The following is a 20,486-nucleotide window of genomic DNA, read 5'->3' on the forward strand; positions in this document are numbered from 1 at the left end:
CATAAAATATGAAAGCAACAGAGCATGAACACCTATCATCTTACCCAAGAGAATTTGAAGTTAACAACTAAAAGAACACATAATGTTACTTACAAGTACATCAGCATTGTAATGCTTTATGAAGCCGATAATGAAAAATATTCTACTATCCTGAATCAATAACTAGAAAGCCAGATGGCAAAGACAACTGAAAATATTCAATTAAAGACACATGCATAACATCTTCCACTACTCAACTTCTTAATCACAAACAAAATGTTCACCAGAGAGCACTACCCCAAAAAGGCTATTATATGTCGGTTTAAAAGCAGATTCTACATCGATTATTAACTATCATCATAGGTAACGTCGTAGAAAATCTTCACTTTTTACGATGGTTCCATGAAAACTGTCTTAGAAAAAAACACCCTTCTAAGACGGTTTTTAGCTAAAAATCATCTTAGAATGGTACATTTTTTAAGATGATTCTTAATTAAAAACCGTCTTAAAAGGGTAAACTTTCTAATATAATTTTTTTATAGAACCGTCTTAAAATGTCTTTTTCGAAAACAAAAAAGTTAAAAAGATAGAAAGTAGACATTCTAATATGGTTTTCTGAAAAACCGTTTTAGAATGTCTTTTAAAAAAATATTATTTTAAAGTTAAAGATTCTAAAATGGTTTTTGTCCTAAAAATTGTTAGAATGTATTTTTCTAAAAAAATAAAAAATTATTTTTTATTTTAAAAAATTAGATGATATTTGTAATTATAAACAAAGTCTTACACATAATAAAAAATCAACACGACCGTGCAACCATTAGAATTAAAATTGATGAAAAGGATAAAGAAAAAAAACCTTTCTAGCATACAAATTAGCTATAACAGAATCCCAACCACCATGGTCGAAACTCAACTGAACTAAAAAAAGGGTTACAAAAATTGCATGAACATCACCCATGTGAAGCAACAATTGGAAGATCCCTATTGACAACCTACATTTGAATTCCATCATCTTATTAGCTCTAGAAATTTTGAAATATACATTATTATAAAATATCAGCTTGCTCCATAAATTAATTTATTACCCAATGTCTTACCTTTTGGTATCGAGGGTATATATAACCCCTTGCAAAAACAACTTTTAGATTGATTTGCATCGAGAACATTAAGTGAGGGGCAATGGTTAAAGTGCAGCCTAAGAGGGATTTTATATCAGGATCTAAAAATTCCCACAGGGACCTAGTGCCACTTGAGCTAAAACTCTTGGGCATAACTAAGATAATTTATTCATATACTTTATGCAAGATTGAAACATAACAGAAAGGAGTGACTACATATTCTTAACATTTTTATACAAAGTTTGAGCAACGAAAGACCAAGTCCACCTAGTAAACAAGAACAGCCACCAATGAGGCTTGGCTTAATTGATATGATCAAATTGAGTTGACAGGATCGTATACTTAAATCCTGCACATGGTCCTTGGTTGATAGGCCAGAAAATGGAAGCATGAATTATCACCTATATATGTTCAATCAAACAATTGATCAAATGGTAAGAAAAAGCAATTACAAACTGTTCATCTGCTAGCTCCATTATTGTTATTATTATTATTATTATTATTATTATTGATGTAGAAATAAAAAATACATGATTTGTGAAATTAATATTATTATTATCAATGATATATATTTTAAAAATTATAAAAATAATAACAATTTTTAAAAATAAAATAATTAAAACTAAAACAATATACTAAAATCTGGTTATAATTTTCAAAAATTACGATTAAAACCACCCAAACGGGCCATAAATTATATATGGCCACGTATTTTTGTAATATAGGTACTAAAGTTTTCAAACCTATCATGTCAAATTGTTAGTATTATTTCATGATACACAATAGTAGTATTCAATAAATTTTGTAATATTTAATAAATTTTAATCAATAAAAAAATTGTTTAAAAGAGTATCTCAATTTTTTTTTATTTTTTCCCCTTAAAAGTAGAACCTAAATAACTTTTTTTTAAAAAATATTATCTGTTTTCCTTATCTATAATTATTATATATGGTCCAAATTCATGGTTCTTACTTAAATGAGAACCATTTTCACTAGATATGTTCTTTGTGTGTGTGATCTTGTGAGGTGACCATGGTGGCATAATGGGTCGTGTGAATTTATAAGGACAATTTAAATACACGTCAGAAGGATGAATTTTCAAGGATTGTATTCCACCTGGCACAAAAGCTAAAGTATGATCATAATAGTTAAGAATTTTATTGTTATATATTTTCTGTTGAAGAATGTGCATGTAGTACAGGATAAGCTTTCTAATCATTGACTTATGATAAATGAAAGTTCTAAGCATGGTGGATATGGTGTCTATAATTAAAGGTCTTTCTTAACATGTTGTAAGATCCATTGTTCTACACGTTAATAAAGTTTAAACCTGAGTCACTGAGGGGATTAGGCATTTTTCTTAAAATTGCATATTTTCAGATCAAAGCTCTCTCTCTCTATATATATATATAAAAGTAATTACCAGAAAAGATGGATCCTGCACAGTTATTGACAAACTACAGTCCATAAGCATCTACATATAAGTATAGAAAAAATTAGTAACTCTTATATTATAATTGCTAAAATATAAACAAAAACGGTCCTTCAATTTCTTTTCAATGTTGTAAGCCAGACCCTAAATTGTAACAAAGTGTCTATCAGTGTGTGTGTATATATATATATATATATATAGCTACTCAAGTTTTATGGTCAGGAAATTATAAGGTTCTACTTTTATTTTAATCAATATAGGTACTAAGATTATACTAAGACAATGGTTCACAACCATACCATACCATGATGTATGTCCTTTCATGCATTAAAAATAGCTTTTCTTATATTTCACGAGGGAAAATATTATTAATAATTACATACACAGTATAATGATGCTAACGAGTAAAAATCAATTATTAGAGTTTGTTTTGCCAAATCATTGCAATTGACATACCACTAGGGCTTTATCATGGGCTCCACTACATCATTGCTTCTTGAACAGGACCATGTAACCTAAAATATGCCTAAAATATGGATATTATTGAATCACCAATAAGTCTAAAATTCATAATTTTGGAAGTGTAAAATACATGGATGACAGGACCAAATCATATATGAACATTTATATATATATATATATATATATATATATATATATATATATATATATATATATATATATATATATATATATATAGCATGGATTTTCATATGCAAGTTAATTAAGATTTATCTATATAATTAATCATATACAATGGATAAATTTCAAATGCTTAAGAAATAAAATGGACACTTACAATGCATTGACACTAGCAGAACCAATTGTTTTGAATGTTGACATACCAATCATATAGCAATACTATTAGCTGCCCCCCTTTGGTGTTGTTCCTGTCTTGACAATTCTAACTTCAGATTAGAAGATAGAAAATGCTATCACCTATGCTATCCACTTCTTCGACAAGACAATATTCACACACCCAGGACCAACTACAGAGCAAGATTCTATCATTTTAGATTGTGGAAGATTGTTACGTATGACCTACATAAACAAAAAACACGCATATATGATCCTTTTCCAACAACAAAAAAAATTAAAATCAATAATTAGTAAGGTGAAATGCAAAAATGTCAGACTATACTTGTCCAACTGCTTGGGGACCTTTGAATCTTGTCTGCTTCCCTTTCACCTTCGCAAATAGACCCATTGCATTATTACTGCACCACCATGCATGAATCTTAATATTACTCTTAATAGATAGACAAGTGTACCAATTTTATTACAAGTAGTAAGGATTAAAATAGAAGTCCAAGTGTCAAATACACAAAAACTTTGGTTTGTACTTAAGTGATGCAAACTCAATTATTAAACAATAAGAAGAAATAGAAGAAGAAAGAGATAAAGAATTAGAAATGTGAAATTTAGAGTAAGGCAAAGAAAAGATAACAGGAAAAATAAAGAACAATTTAATACAACAGATGAAATCAGAATGTTATGATGTTGGGGCCTAACATGACAAAACTACTTATAATGTAATGTAGTAGATTTTTTCTAATTTATGAAATCCTTGTTTCCACCTGCATCTACTGAATTACCCTATCTTTGTTTTCATGCACGAAGGGCCTAGTTTATTTATCCTTTTCCCCCAAATTTCTTTGCAGAGATAAAATAACAAACCGAATTAAGATAAGAGATGCAAAAATTCTTGGGCAAAATAAATGTCAATCTATTTCTAGCAATGAATTTATTTAGATACCCTTCCTCCATTCTTTAGAAAATAATTATTTTTCAATGCATTACCTTCTAAACATTATGTGGGTGATAAAGCCATAATAACAGAAAAGTACATAGAAGAATAATAGAAATAAAATTGCATTAAATAGATAATAGAGAAGAATTACATTACAAGAGTTTGGCCTCCAGGATCCCAACAAAAAGGGGTTTAGCCTCTCATAGCCATGAGAGGCTTTACACTTGAGGGGCTAATGGAAGAAGGGGCTGGATGACTAAGAGCAAGAAAAAGAGGAATGGCTAAAGAAGAGGGTTTCCCCTAAGGGATAGGATCATGCTTTGGATAGCTTTGAGACTTGGTGTGTATTTTCCTTCTGCTTCCTACTCCTTTTATAGGCCTAAGGTAGTTTACTTTTCAGGCTAACCTCGTGCTAAGCGCAGACTTTCGCATTAAGCACACATCTAGACTTCCTCGTGGGCCTTCTCATGCTAAGCCTGGGTTGCGCGTTGAGCGAGATTGCACGCTAAGCTTGAACTTGCCCGCTAAGCGAGAGTGCGCGCTAAGCCTAGATTGCATGCTAAGCGAGCGGTCAAATTCTTCCAACTTTTCTTCAAGGCCATTAATTTCTTCCGGTTTTTGCATCAATTTTTCCTTTAAAGCACTTGAAATCTTCTTCTTTTGAATTCTGCTAATAAAAAATTACAAAGATGTTAATTTCTTCATTATTTTCTTAAAAAAAATAATAAAGTAAAGAAATTACACCCATTTATTAGCCAAAATTAACTATCAAATTAGCTCAGATTTTGCAGTTATCAATTACCAACATAAGACGCAAAACAACTAAATTAAAACCCTAAACTAAATTCATTTCCCAACTAACCATTGATAATCAACAAATTATATAAAAAAAATCACCCTATAAAATACTAGTTAAACATTATTCCTTAATCCACTGTTGTTAGTTTAGTTTCCAAAAACTTAATTTCACAGTATTAATTATTACACCAATTTTAATTTGTTATTTTTTTAGACCATATCGTATACACTATGATGAATCGTAGTTTATTTCCCTAACTTTATCTAATTTCAAATTTCAAAATTAACACGCACACACTAAGCAGACCATGGTACACAATGTACGAAACTAAGGTCTAAAGACGATATAGCCATATAAAAACTTCAATACTTACTTCAAAATATTGTTGATAAAGCAAGAGTTGTAGCCAAACTGCCACATGGATTTTTTTTTTAAATATGAAATACCTTGGCTGCCTACATGAGGAAAATACATAAAACGGTGTTGAAGAGTGACATGTTGAACCTCTCCTCCAATGGCTTCTTTTGTCTTGATTGCTAGCTCCATGACTATTGGTCCCTTAATATCAACACAGTTTCCATAGGACCATAATAAAAATATATTAGTGTCAGCATAAAATCTTTGCATTGTAATTGGATGTCCAATTGTGCTAGGATCTTCCATATATTCACTAAAATAATAAAATCCAACAGCCAAATGTTCTCTCTGTGATACCCTCTACCCCACACATATATGTACTAATAATAAAGGGAATAAGAAATCAGAATTAATTAAAGGTTTTTAAAACACATTTAAATAAAAGCATTTCAAAAGAGTAAAAGACTCACATTCACTTTTCTAACATCATAATATAACTTGTCCAATAAATAATAAAATCATCTCGGCTCAAAACAAGGTCGTTCAAGACTTCATGCAATTAATATAAAAACCTATGTCCCCATGTCACATCCTCTTAGAGCATTGTGTCCCGACCTCTTTTAGCACAAGATTCCTAAAAGCAATTCACCTAGTCATCTGCTCCCATGAACATAAAGTTCGAGATCATCATAGGATCCAAACACAAACAACACACGGGAAGTGAGTTATCACATTCCTAACTAATAGAGAGAAACAAGACAACATGTAGATATATATATATATATATATATATATATATATATATATATATATATATATATCATATAAATGAAATATAACTTACTTAAACATAGCTCACGTCATTCTACCACTTAGTTGTGTAACATCCCATTACAACACAACACGTCTCATTCATTTTCACATCATTCATGTACTTAAGGATCAAAACATAATATCACTAAATCAATCAATATCGATCAATAAACAAGCGTTATGCAACAGATACACTAAGACTCAATCCTATATGCAATGTGGTACCATGTCAATGGAAAGCCTCGTCGGGCGTCTAGGAGTACATGACAAGACAAACCACATACTAGTAAGTCAGGTCATCTCACTAGGTAAAATCATAGGGAGACCAGTCAGAGTCACGTTGTTTTGTGAGAATGCTCCAACCATGTGGGATCGACACATACTTAAAGGAGCACTCAAACCGGGTGTATTTACCCCAAGGCCTACACTCTTGATTCATGTCCAACCCAAAAAACATTTTAGCACACAGACTCTATCTATGAACTATACAAAACACACAAATTCTCAATTGTTCTCAAAATAATTTTATCTCGTCGCACTTGTGATTAAACTCATCGAGTTTCCATAGTGGTTCCCATCACAATACTCGTCGCACATTAAATCGTCGCCCTTAAAGGGTCTTATAGTCGTGTGATTATATGATTCATAGCTCACAACTCAATGCATACAACATCTCAATGCAAATATATATTACAAGTCAATAGATACTCAATTTATCATATACATTTGGTCTCAACCACAATGGTATAATCCCAAAGTAGCATGTTATCACACCTCATGAATTATATACACTTTACCTATGAACTATGCAATACACACAACTACTCAATTATTTTCAAAATCATTTTAACTCGTTGCATCACAAAGTGATTCAACTTGTCGGGTTCCCACCGTGGATCCCATCACAATACTCATCGTGTAAAAACTCGTCGCCTTTAAAGGGTCTTATCATTATGTGATTGCATAGTTCATAGCTCACAACTCAATACATACAACATCTCAATACACATGTATCTCACCATTCATCACATGTTCAATTTGTCACTTACTCACAATTTGAATCACCATTTCATAATCTCAATATAACAATTTATACAAATATGTTTCTCACAATATGAGCAGTAAAATCTCTCAAACAATTTCACACAATTATATCAAAATCAATTAATCAAAATCATAGGTCAAAAACACGAAAACACCAAGAGTACTCAATTTTATCAACCAATTTACATTAGGACATCAATTGGTTCATCAAACACAACAATATTGTATTTATAATCATAAAGGAAAATTATAATTCAATAAACATTCCAAAATAAATTCAATTTAATCTTCTAAGGATCCCTACACATGTTCATTCTAACCCTAATTGCGATAAATTCATCCCTTACCTCTAAGCGAGCTCACGTGTGTAGTCCGACAATGATAGTAGCGTCTCTAACAATTCCCTAAAATTCCTCTAAGGGGGGCCCACTTGTTCAACTTCAGGTCCAGCAACAAGGCTACCAAGCAGTCCATCAATTTCATGCATCTTGCATATGATACGTACAGTTTTTTTTTTTTTATATATATTTTTGAATGAAAACCTACAGTTTTATTCTCACCATCTATTTTTATATTTTGTTTATCATAGGATCACCTTTTCCAGTTTTTAATGGAGGTAGAGATTGTCTACACCTTTATAATTAAATTTAAGTATTCATTTTTAAAATGAGAATTTAAAATATATGATTTCTTTATAGAACGTGATTTCATTATCAATTTTTTTTGGTTATGAAATAGCAATGATATATCAACTACATGCTTATATTTTTAATCATATTTGTTAACTTTGCTTAAAGTTTAAAGTAATCATATGATGCAAAAAATACTAATTTTTAAACTGCAGGCAATCTTAATTTCTTTCCCATTATACAAATTAAATTACTTGATGTATTGAGTATCTAAAAATGTTATAAATTAGAATGCATAATTTGAAAAGTGAGATTTTCACTCTTTTGCAAATTAAATTGATGTCAATTTTGACATTATTTTCTTCACGAAAAAGCATGTCTAACATTGTCTAATATAATAAGAATATATTTAGGTAATTCTTTATTTTTATCGTTGCGAATCTTTTGGTATCTTATTACTTTTTAGTACATGGTTTATATATTGGTTAATTGCATTAGTACGTTACATGCATGTTATTTGTTATCGTTTATTATGTACCAGTGTCTTTCGTTAAAAAGAAAGTATCGGTGTCTTGAATTAAGCATGCTATTTGCTTAATTTAAGTATTTTTTTATTAATAAGTTTTTAGTTTATCCAATATTTTTATTATAATTTAATATTTGTTATTAATTTTTTTTGCCCCCCTTTAGTCAATTTCTGGATCTGTCCCTAGCTACTCTTTTAAGTTAGCTCAGACAATCGAACTATTAATAATATATACTCATTATTTTTTATCTCTTCATATTTTCTATTACATTGTTCGTAACATTTATTATTTTATCTCAATTTTTTCATTTTTTCTATGACTTTTTTCCATCAAGTTACGGTACATAAATAGTAAATGCGCAAATTCACGATTATAAAATAATCGTAAATCCTCTATTTCTTTCATCATTTTATTTAACTTTCAACTAATAAGAAACAAGCAATAATGTCAACAGAGATTTGAAACATTTGATTGAGTCTTCTGCTTATATTATTTGTGATTTGAGTTTGATGATCAGATTTTTCTTGTTGGTAGATAATGATATACAAATTTCACTATAAATCCTAATGAGATTATGTAGTCTCCCATAATCTTACAAGGGAGATATCAGATATATTTTATCTGATGATCTAAACTTTTATTTATAATATAAAATAAGAGAATCCATGAGATTCATATAATATTTGGTAACACAAAGTAAGTTCACACGGTTTGAATGACATATGTTATCAAAATGTGTTTCAGAATAATTTGGTTCGAATATAAATCAAATTCAAATTTAAATTAAATATGTTTATTTCTCATTAAATGATATATTTGTAAGATAAATTAGTTCCTAGTTAATTTACAATTATTGCTAAACCGCAATAATATAACATTAATTTGGAATTGATCTTAATTTTTATTGCCCAGTAATATATTTAATATAAAAAAAAATTGTTACTGTTCAGCTAAGAATTACCATTGTATAGTTGATTTACCTCAAATTAACGGACTTAATATATATTCAGCAATTGATTTACGTCAAGTTAGCGGACTTAATTTTCATCAACAGCTAAAAAATAATGAGGATCTAATCTTTAGTAATAAAGCAACTACTTGTTGGTGTATGTGTCCGCTCAGCAAATTTTTTGCAATAAATCTTCTCTTATCCAACCCGTGCTTCAGCTCTACTTCTACTTTCTTTTTTCCCATTTCCCGGCATTTTTTAAATTTCAATTTAAAAAATCACTCATTGAGGTACCTAGCTCTGCACATCCAGACCTATGAGGTCAGGTCACCGAGCTAGGCAGCTTCTGCACGGGTTTAACAAAAAATTCCAACCAAATATTATTTTAGCGTTTCTATTCCAAGCTCAGTGGATTTTTGCGTCTACATTCCAACTGCATGTTGACCTCGCTCTGTTCCGAGCTCCATCGCCGTTGACTTCTTGCCCCTCCACCTCTCAGTGCTCTGGTCCCATCACCGCAGATCCTTCCTCATTTCCTGTGATTCCTCCTGCCGCAGATCCAACTCTTGCAACTCTCATGGCAACAACAACAGCAATGATTATCTCAAAGCTTCTCTCCTCTCAGGTTGATTTGTTTCATGCTTTTTATGCAGAAACTCTATCATTATGTTTCATTGGTTTAGTTTAATAAATTTATGCTTTAGACTTGAGCCTGCTTTTTTAATTTCTTCTTAATTTAGGATTCAAATCTTATAAACTCTTTGGATTTCAGGGCATGGATCTTTATTTTAAGACATGATGGCCAAGATGTGACATGTGAATATTTTTTTGCTGCCATGCGAGATGCCAATGATGAAGATGTTGCAAATTTCTTGCTATGGTTTGTATTTTTTGCCTTCTAATTTCCTGCATTTTTCTACTCATTTTGTATTAACTTATCAACTACTAGGCAAGTATTCTCAAGCTGGGATCATTGTTGTCAAAGTAAATATTTCTTATAGTCCAGAAGCACATCCTTTTTCTTTAAAATTTAGGTATACGATTGTCAACTTTCATTTCTCCTTTTTGAAATTGTTTTTTGCTGTCTTTGATATGTTTGATGGGGCATTTTTTGCAGTTAAGAGATACCACCAACTCCTTAAGGAACCCACATTCATTTCTGTTGCAGTGGGTTTGCTTGATTCCACTGACAAGGACATTCCTCTTTCAACTGTTTATGATTCTATGAGGCACTGCAATCTGTTTCAAGTAATGATCAATCAGTCTACACTACAATCCTTGGAGTGACCAAGGTTGTTTACAACTTATCTTTGATATCCATTTCTATCTCATATTTTTATTTGATCTCTTTAAGTTAATTATACCTGTCAAACAGGTTTTTGACATATATTTTGTAGCAAGTGGATAATGTATGATTGTAATTCCCACCCTTCTTCCCGTTCCTCTTCTTCAAGGGAAATGAAGTAGCATTTGACTGTGAATTCTCTGATCATTTGATAACAGATATACTACAAAATGAACGTATGATTTGTCTCATATTACTAAGTATGAGCATGGGTTTTTGGTGGGGAACATTGTTGAACAGGCTGCAGTCAGAGATGTTCAGGAGGCTTGTGTCTATGAACGTAATTTTGAGGAGGTTTAATTATTAATAGTATCTAATTTTTTTTTATTTGTTTCATATTTGATCATTTGTTGTTTCTGGAATTCTTTGTTTTTTTTTTTCCATATTGGATCTATGTTGTTTATGCTCCTATAATGATTGAGGCATGTTTCTCTTCTCTTTCTTGCTTATAGTCGTATAAAAAGACAGAAATTGGAAAATACTCAGAATGCAAAAATTATTGGTTCATTGCTTATCATTTTCTATTTGGTTCATTGTTCATTGACAATGCTCACTATTGGTAATATCTTTTCTTTGTTATTAATAAATATGTGAATGCTAACCTTTTTGCTATTAGTTATTCATATTTCCTGAAATTTAATGTCTTTGATTGACCATCAAGTATAGCATTGTGTGGGCTGAAGCTCGGAAGCAAAAGTATTTGCCTTCTTTGGCTCAAATGAAAGCTATAGCATGTTGGGTAAATTACCTTCCTTGGATTTGAATGATATATATCATTTTGCTTAAGTACCAATCTTAAAAGAGGTTTTTTATTTTTATTAGGCTTTTACTAAACTTGACTATGGAAATGATGCCAATGCTCTAAAGACCACAACAACAAAGGTTTAGTGCCTTATGCATCTTATCTACTAGTTGTATTTGACTCAGTCTTTTTAATCATACATGTTTCACTATGTCAGTTGTTCCAATATTCAATAATGTATTCCTTCTTTGCATTGAAATTATCAGATGGGAGGTGGTTGGATCCTTGATGGCCAAAAGAGATGGATAGGAAATAATACGTTTGCTGGTTTGTTGGTTATCTTTACTAGGAATACAACAACGAACCAAATAAATGGGTAAGCCATAGGTGTACTTACTCCTGTTATTGTTCAATACTTGTATCTAAGATGCCTATAAATGAACTATTAGTATTCCATCTCATTTATAGGTCATAGAGATCCTAACATCCATGAAATTTCATTGATTGCCTTATACTTTAGCCTTACACCCCGAAAGAAAATAGAAAAGAGGAAATGAATGCAAAGATTAACATCATTAACACCATATCAAAGTGAACAATATAGGCTAAGAAAAAATTATATTGAGACATTCAAAATTCTAGATTATTTTTCATATACATTTTCTCTCATGCTTTATATTTTGTTTCTATTTGTGTGTCCGGTTTCACAAGTACTCTTTTTGTTTACATTGTTTTGGTACCTATTATTTCAAATATATTGTCAAAAAGGATGCACCAAGATTAACAATAACAAAAATGGAGAATAAAATTGGACTTAGGATCTGAGACATAGTTATGAGGAAAGTTTTTGTCCCTAATGATCACAAAATAGAATGAGTCAATTATTTTCAGGATACAAACAAAGGTAGAATTAGTATGATACTTGTCTATGTTGTTATTTCAAGAATGTGATTTCATCATTTCAATAATAAATAAATGATGGTATTACTCTTGAGTAGAACATTGATCAATCTAGGTTCATGTGTCCTTTTAAAGCTTAGGTATGGCTTTTGAAACGCATCTTGAAGGAGCTCAAAGATTTGCAGAAGGATCCTCCTATGTCATGTAGTTGAGCTTCTTGATCCCTTTCTTTTTTTTTTCTTCTTTTTTTGTTGGGTGTATGAAAGATAAGAATTTAATGAAACAAATACATGATCTACAAGAACATATTCAAGAAAAAGAGAGGTCTATAGTAGCTTTATTAAATGTCATGATTTTCTTAATATTTGGCAGGAAGGCATAGGTGGGTTGAATATGCAGAGAAGACAAGATATAATGCCTCCCAGGTTCCAACTGAATGGCATGGTTGGGTCCAGTTCATAACTGATCACACTGGATATGAGGTAATCTTTTCTTTCGTATTTACTTCCTTGGTAATGCCTTATGGTATGAAAATCTAAAGCCCAAAGATAATAATAATAATAATAATAATAATAATAATAATAATAATAATAATAATAATAATGCAATGAAATGGTTGCAACTTCTTTTACTGAAACCGAAAAGGTATGGTGTTGAATACAAAGAAAATTTGTCTAGAGAAGGTGAATAGTATATCTATCACGTTGAACCTAAGGATAAACTAAGCATTAAAAGCTTCTGCTCTTATTGCACCTGTTTCTTTCTTTCATTTTGAATCATCTCAGGTTTCATCTTCCAAGCCTAAATAGGGACAATTGTTTTTCAATAAATCAATTAAGGAACTGTCAACCACAGGTAGATTATTCTTACTTTTACATTCTTCATTGAATAAACAACATTTGTGAATTATAAACTTAATCTAATAGGTTTGAGAAAGCTTGTGGATGATATGAAAACTTATAATCCCACCAATAAAAAAAGTATGCATACTTTTTAACTTATTGCTTGAAAGCTCTTTTATAGACAAGTCTTTTCTTATCACATGGTACAATGAACTATAAGTGATCATCTAGTTCATATATTTTAAAAAACATTCATAATTTTTAACTTTGCTTGAAAGCTCTTTTATATTTTTATTTGCTCTTGCTGTTGTAAATGTCTGAATTCTAATTCTAGAGGTAAACATCAAATATCTTATTTAAGGTTTTCTTTCTTTCTATTCCAACTATGGCATTTGTTACCAACAGAGAACCTGCTATCAAAATTTTCAGTCTAAGTTTTGTGATGTCAGGTTGCATAATTGGATTTATGTATACTATTCAGCATAAGTATAACATCAACACTATCATCTTTATCTTTTTATGCAAATATAAAAAGAAGAGTATATTAGATTTTTTTTATCCATGATGTATAGTATAAACTCTATATACTTAATAAAAAATACCAACTATCCTCATTAATTTCCCTAGGTTGTTGTCTAGAAGAGAGTTATGGTGCCAAGCATGAAGACATAATCCTTTATGGACAATCTGTTGGCAGTGGCCCATCTTTGGATCATGCAGCTAGGTTGCCTCAATTAATAGTTGTTGTTCTGCACTATCCTATACTTTCTGGCTTAAGGGTCGTGTATCTAGTAAAGCACATCTTAGATACAAGGTAGTATATATGTTGTTTTTATTTCTTATCATATATGTGAATTTATTAATCTAATAAGATGCTGCTTTGTGTTGATATGCAGAACATTGACAAGATTCCGCAAGTTAATTTTCCAATTCTCATAATTCATGTAAGTTTGCTTTAGTGATATTTCTTGTGTTATATAATTGCATCTGTAATTTAGTTGTATAGGCTTAGCTTCAGGGTTAGTTGTATTCTTGTGGCGTATTTTCCATTATTTTCTATCTAGGATATCTTAGTGGCATCTTTTTTTTTTTATCTTCCTTTATTTTTTCTTGACACCCTTAGTCTATTTTTCCTTATATTGATTTTTTAATAGTTCTAGACTTTGGATATTTAAAAGTATTTTTCATTTTAATGTTTAGAACAAAATGTTCAGAAAAAAAATCAGTATCTCAAGCACCTTTTTTATGTTGTTCAGAAATGTGAAAGAAGGATAACGCAATTATAATTTACTTCTATATGGATAATGTACTTAATTATTGAATGATTGATATTTTGTAAGTCTTCTCCTATGATTGGCTCTTCAGGCTGTGAACCTCGTGATCAGCATGTCACCAAACTACTCTAGATAGATAAATGTATTCAAGTCAAGAGTTTAATTGGAGAGGGTGAGCTATGCAACAAGGACAATGACTTGGAACTATCTAAGAGTGTTTTTCTTGGCAGGTTACTCCCTTGATAAATAAACTGCCTCGCAACCAATAAATAAACTCCTTTTAGTGAAAATAATCTGACAATCCAATCTACATCAGGTTCTTGTCGCTGAAACAACATCACAAGTCACAATTAGCAAATCATAGGTTGTGCCTAAAAAAACTTGTAGTGGTTGCCTCATGCATTGAGCCACTATTGAAACTATTTGGTTTTTATGAAAAACATGACTTTGAATTTTAAAACCAAGATTGCAGTCATGATTTTGTACTCTTCTTCGGACCTTGCTATACATATTTACTTCTCCATGGTTTAAAAGGATGCTTCATCAGACATTAGTGAGACTGTGCTTATGCTTGTCATACAGGCAGTGTCATCCTTTTAGGGAACCTTCTTGTATATATGATTTCTCAATTCTGATGATTAGAGCATTGGACATATTTCAGACCATTTCATAATTCCTTGTGTGAATGACATACCTTCAGACTCCTCACCTTTCTTTTATTACCATATTTGTATACTATGCTCTTCAACCTAAATGGATTTGCTAAGGTCAATTCACTAATTCCAGTGTAAGATTTTGGAATGTGTTGATGTAATTAGGGTGGTCAAAGCATTTAAAGTTCAAAATTAGTCCAAATTAATACATAATGACAATTCCTTTTAAAATTTTACTATAACTGGCCCGGTGCATGTCATTTAGTTCCTTATGTTACTTTGTAGGGTACTTCAGATGAAGTTGTAGATTGCTCCCTTGGCAAGCAACTCTGGGGTCTATGTAAAGAGAAGTATGAACCATTGTGGCTCAAAGGAGGTAACCACTGTGATTTGGAGCTCTTTCCTGAGTACATCAGGCATCTCAAGAAGTTCATAACAACAGTTGAGAAATCTCCATCGCAACGATACAGCTTCCGGCGGAGCATAAACCAGTTTAAGCAGCCTCGAAAGAGTACAAATATTTTCAAAGTAAGTAGAAAAGGCACTGATCGTAGTTTAGTAAATTATTTATCATATGACATTGCTAAGTTGATGCTCCAAATTAGTCTTGCAATTCTTTTTCAATATATTTATCATGAATGCATTTCAATATGTTAGCAGTTTTAGATTTTTTCTTTGTAGTTTAATATTTTGTAAATAATATACTAACAACTTATCTAACAACAATAATCTCAATAAAATTAAATATGTATTTCATTGTTTATAAAATTTTAAAACATGAATAACCATGAATATCATCGAAGCTAAATAGACAGTGTTATTTTATAAAATATATTATATATTTCAATCATATTAGTTTTGGTTTTCATTTGATAAGTTTTACACCATTATAATTAAATATATAATTATATTATACATCTAATTTTGTTGCTTACCCGTGTGACATCCACACAGGTATAATAGCATAGAAGGTGATTGAACCAAAAACGTACTATTTTCCTTTTTGATAGATAGGCAGATAATGTTAATTTTAGACAATCCATTAATTATGTAAAAATTACTATTTAATTCTAAAGTAAAACTATTTGATAGCTTAGTCAAGATTAATATATTATCTTAATACTGTTTATTTATTAAATTATTCTAATAATTAATTGAATCAATTAAAAAATATCTAATATAAAAAATATAGTATTGTACATTGTTATTGGATCTTAGTAGAATCTTCTTAGGGCAACAATCCTCCATGTGGTTCTCAACTTATGGTGGTGGGTGTACTTATTTTGACACTCAAGTTAGCGGTATAGAAATATACATGTATCAATATATGTTGGTTTAAGAGTTAGTTTACCTAAATCTTGATGATTCTCTTTTATAGAAGTGAAATTAGATAATAAAATCTTAATTTCCCTTCTACGGCAATGTAAAGTAGGAAAATATATGATTTTATTTAATATTTTCTCTAATAATAGATAACATTTAATTTTAGAAGATATCTCTATCTTTTTAGTAAAGACAAAATTTTTCCTTTTACCTTAATTAAATCTATTCAAATTTTTTAAGATCGAATTGTCTACTTGACCGACACCGAATAAGGAGGCTTGTCCACTTAAAATAGTACAAGTATAATTACTATCATCATTGTAATTATAAATTAATGTAATCCGTAATAAAAAAATATATTAGATCATGTTATATCTTTTTCTTTTCCTTGGTAACTTTTTTAAAATTAAAGACAAAGAAAAGATAATGAAACATCTATTAGTCATATCCAAGGTTATCAAACTCAAGAGTTTACGCAGACTTATGAGAGTTTCATAGACTCGACTCGTGACTCAACTCGTAGACTCGTAAGACTCTATTTCATATAAAAATAATAACTAAATATCTATAAATAACATACTAATTAAACATTTCAATAATATAATAAAGCAAAATAGTAAATCATAAAGTTTAGAATATTTACTTAACCAAGTCTAGTAATAATACATCACTATTAGATAATAACTTGCAGATGTTATAGTAATGGTAGATCATTCTCATGGAGGGTTTGATGTTATTAGAGAAAAAAGGTTCACAGAGAGAAAACAATAAAAAAAAATGACTTACATTTTGGTCTAATTTTTTTAACTTGCTAACTCGTTGACTCGGTGGTAAACTTAAGAGTCTACTGAGTTTACTTAAATTTTATAGAGTTTTCCTAGAGTCTACTAAAAAAGAGTTTACTCAAGAGTTAACTCGCAGAGGACAAGTGGACTCATAAACTCGTAAGAGTTAGCGAGTTAATTCGAGAGTTTGATAGTCATGGTCATTAAGTGTCATATTAACCGCTGCAACTCGAAAGCCTCCTCGTACTAAATTAAATTATACATTTGAAAAATCTTTTTCAAATCATTTTAACCACAATATAACAATTACAATCAAGATTACAAAATCATTTTCAAATGTGAAAAAGTCAATTGATTCCATGGTAGATTTTAACAATAAAATTGATTTACCAAATTATATATTTACTTAACTGATTTCAATTGACTTGTCTACATTAAATAATATATGTACTACAAAAATTAATCCAAAAATTGATTTACCAAAAATATAAATTTACTTAAGTGATTTCAATTGATTTCCAGTTAAATAGCATATTTGCATTACATAAATTAAAAAAAATTAGCTGAAAAGTTAGTTGATAGCTAAAAGTTGAAAGTAGAAAAACTAACTTATTAAATTATAAGTGTTCAATAAAATTAGCTGTTGAAATAAATAAAAAATGTAAAATGACAGAAAAATAATAAAATCATTATTTACTTAAAAAGGTAATAAGGAAATTGAATAAATGTATTGAAGATACAAATGAAAGAAAATATAAAAAGTAGAAGCTATTTTAAAAAATACTACTCCAATTAGTGTTTATCGAGTACAATTTATTAATGTATTGAAGCTACTAAAAAAGCTTGTTTACCGAGTACTCAAACAATTTTTTTAGCTAGTAAAAAAAAATTAGAAACCAACTGAAATGGCTTATCGAACATAGCCCATATCTTACAACCAACGCATGTTTACAGATAGAACCAATTGATATCCTTAATTTCTTTAACGAATATATTATTTATTTTACACATGACAAGTGTACCCATCCTCGCAAGGACCGACCTAGATCCACCCCAACTTTGATGGGAAAATCGAGCTGACTGGAGTTGGGTTTGCATTTTCTCTGATTGAGAAAGTCGGATTCAGGGATGGGATCGGGTATGCTGGTCCCCGCCCACCCCCACCCCATTGCTATCTTGATATAATAAATATTTTGGTTCCTATTATCAATTTTAATGGATTAATATTTGTTTTATGCAAGGAATTATTGTTTTCCTTATAATTGTGTATAATTTTTACTTAATTTCATGTTGAGCTCAAAAAATAAATGAGAACAAACAATTTTTACTTAATTTGTTGTTAAGAATTTAGAATTTCAACCTTGATAAACAAGGTGTCAGTATTTCTTTAAGCTATAAAATTAAATGAAATCCAAGAATTTCAATTTAACATGTTGTAATAGATTCAATCCAATTTTAAAAAATTTCTCCATTTTATATGAATAAAAAAAGGAGTGGGGCAGGATAAGACAGGGAAACCCAATCCCCAAGTGCCCATTATTATTATTATTTTTGTCACTCTCATCTTATCTTTATTCGTCTTCTCATTATTTGTGAGACTCCATCTTGCTTTTGGTTAAGAATATGAGTTTAGCTTTGAATTTATGAATCTAAATGTCATTGTATAAATTATGGAAAACTAAAACAAATATCATATTAGAACCATACATTGATTAAAAAAATTTAATAGATTTTACAACAAAATTAATTGAGCTTTTTTTATTTATAAAAAGGTAAGTATAATTAATGTCTATTTTTCTAGTTTAATGATCATGCAGGGATAGTATAAAATAAACACAAATTACTATGTAGTATAAAATAATTTTATATTGTTATCTAAACACAAATTACTATGTAGTATAAAATAATTTTATGTTGTTATCTAAACACAAATTACTATGTATATGACATTCAAAATAGTTATCATAAAAGCCAACAAATTTATCATACATGATAGTTGTGATTAAATAATGATATAAAACTAATTTATATTGTCAATAAATACTCTATTTTCTCATACTTTTTATGATTTTTTTTTACAACTTGTCACACTCCTATTATTTACTATTACATCATTATCATATCTTTTAATATTTAAGATTATTATTGATAGATTAAGAAATATTAAATGAAACTAAAAATTGCTATATATATTTAGACTAAGATGACCTTATTTAATACTTGGATCTTTAATACTTACACCACCCGTAATGGGTATTAAATAAAGATACATTTAAAAAAAGTTCTTGCAAATTAGTATCATTAGACCATTGGTTAAAGAACTAAAATAAAAAATATTTATTGTAAAAATCATAGAAAAATGTAAAAAGAGTTATTAACAACATAATTTTATGCATCCCAATAAAAAAATCTTTTAATTCTTCTAACAATACTTATTAGTATTTGTCTTTGAAAAAAGTACATTAATTAAATTTTAAAATTTTAAAACTTTAAAACATTTTGTGCTTTTAAGAAAATAATAGAAAGATAAAACATTAAAAGATATTAGAATGAGATTAGAATGAGGTAGTATTTAATTATCTGATCTCATTTCCCAATGTCTATCTCGCACGTATCGAAAGGAGGTAAGAAAATTATTATTTAAAAGTGAAACAATAAATTATTTAGAGATGTGTGTAAGAAGTAAGAACACATGGCGAATTTCACATGCGATTGCAAAACACTTGATATGGATGGATAAGACACAAGACCATGCTCTCCCAATTCCACACTTCTTTGGCACGAGTCGGTTGATTATTAAGGCCCTCTTTTGGGTGTTTTTAAGTTTGAGTTTAATTTTTTTAAAATAATAATAATTTTTTAGTTTTAGCTTTAAAAAAATATTAAAATCAGTTTTAAAATATGATTGATTATAAAATAAATTTATTTTGAAAGTTTCATATAATATTAAAATTAGTTTAAGAATACTTTTGTGTGAGAATGACGATAATGGTAATGATGTTGGTGTTAACAGCGATGACGATATATATATTGGTAGTGATAATGGTAGCAATGTCAATAGTATCCACAACGATAGTGGTGATGGTGACAGAGGTGGTAGTGATTGTGTCAATGGTAGTGACGATGTTGGTGGCATTGGTGGTGGTGATAATAATGTCAGTCGTGTTGGTGGTAATGGTGGTGGTTGTGATACTAATTCACTGTGTATCTAATAATTAAATAAAA

The 20,486-nt window shown here is 29.7% G+C and overlaps 1 long non-coding RNA gene across 12 annotated transcripts; it reads left to right on the forward strand.

The window, feature by feature from the left end:
• The first annotated feature begins 9,557 nt into the window (after window positions 1-9,557).
• LOC100788196 (uncharacterized) lies at window positions 9,558-15,818 on the forward strand. Of its 12 annotated transcripts, none has more exons than XR_001387739.3 (14): window positions 9,558-10,022; window positions 10,170-10,277; window positions 10,347-10,431; window positions 10,515-10,689; window positions 10,901-11,481; window positions 11,565-11,624; window positions 11,751-11,860; window positions 12,520-12,591; window positions 12,757-12,866; window positions 13,170-13,239; window positions 13,854-14,040; window positions 14,123-14,170; window positions 14,592-14,730; window positions 15,449-15,818. It is a non-coding gene; the product is annotated as an uncharacterized lncRNA (long non-coding RNA). The 12 variants fall into 12 exon arrangements; XR_001387736.3 differs by having other exon boundaries at window positions 9,559-10,022; window positions 15,439-15,818; XR_412794.4 differs by lacking the exon at window positions 14,592-14,730 and having other exon boundaries at window positions 9,560-10,022; window positions 10,901-11,036; window positions 11,404-11,481; window positions 15,439-15,818.
• Window positions 15,819-20,486: the final 4,668 nt, after the last annotated feature.

This window comes from Glycine max, chromosome 1 (genome assembly GCF_000004515.6).
Source record: "Glycine max cultivar Williams 82 chromosome 1, Glycine_max_v4.0, whole genome shotgun sequence".
NCBI classification, from domain to species: Eukaryota; Viridiplantae; Streptophyta; class Magnoliopsida; order Fabales; family Fabaceae; genus Glycine; species Glycine max.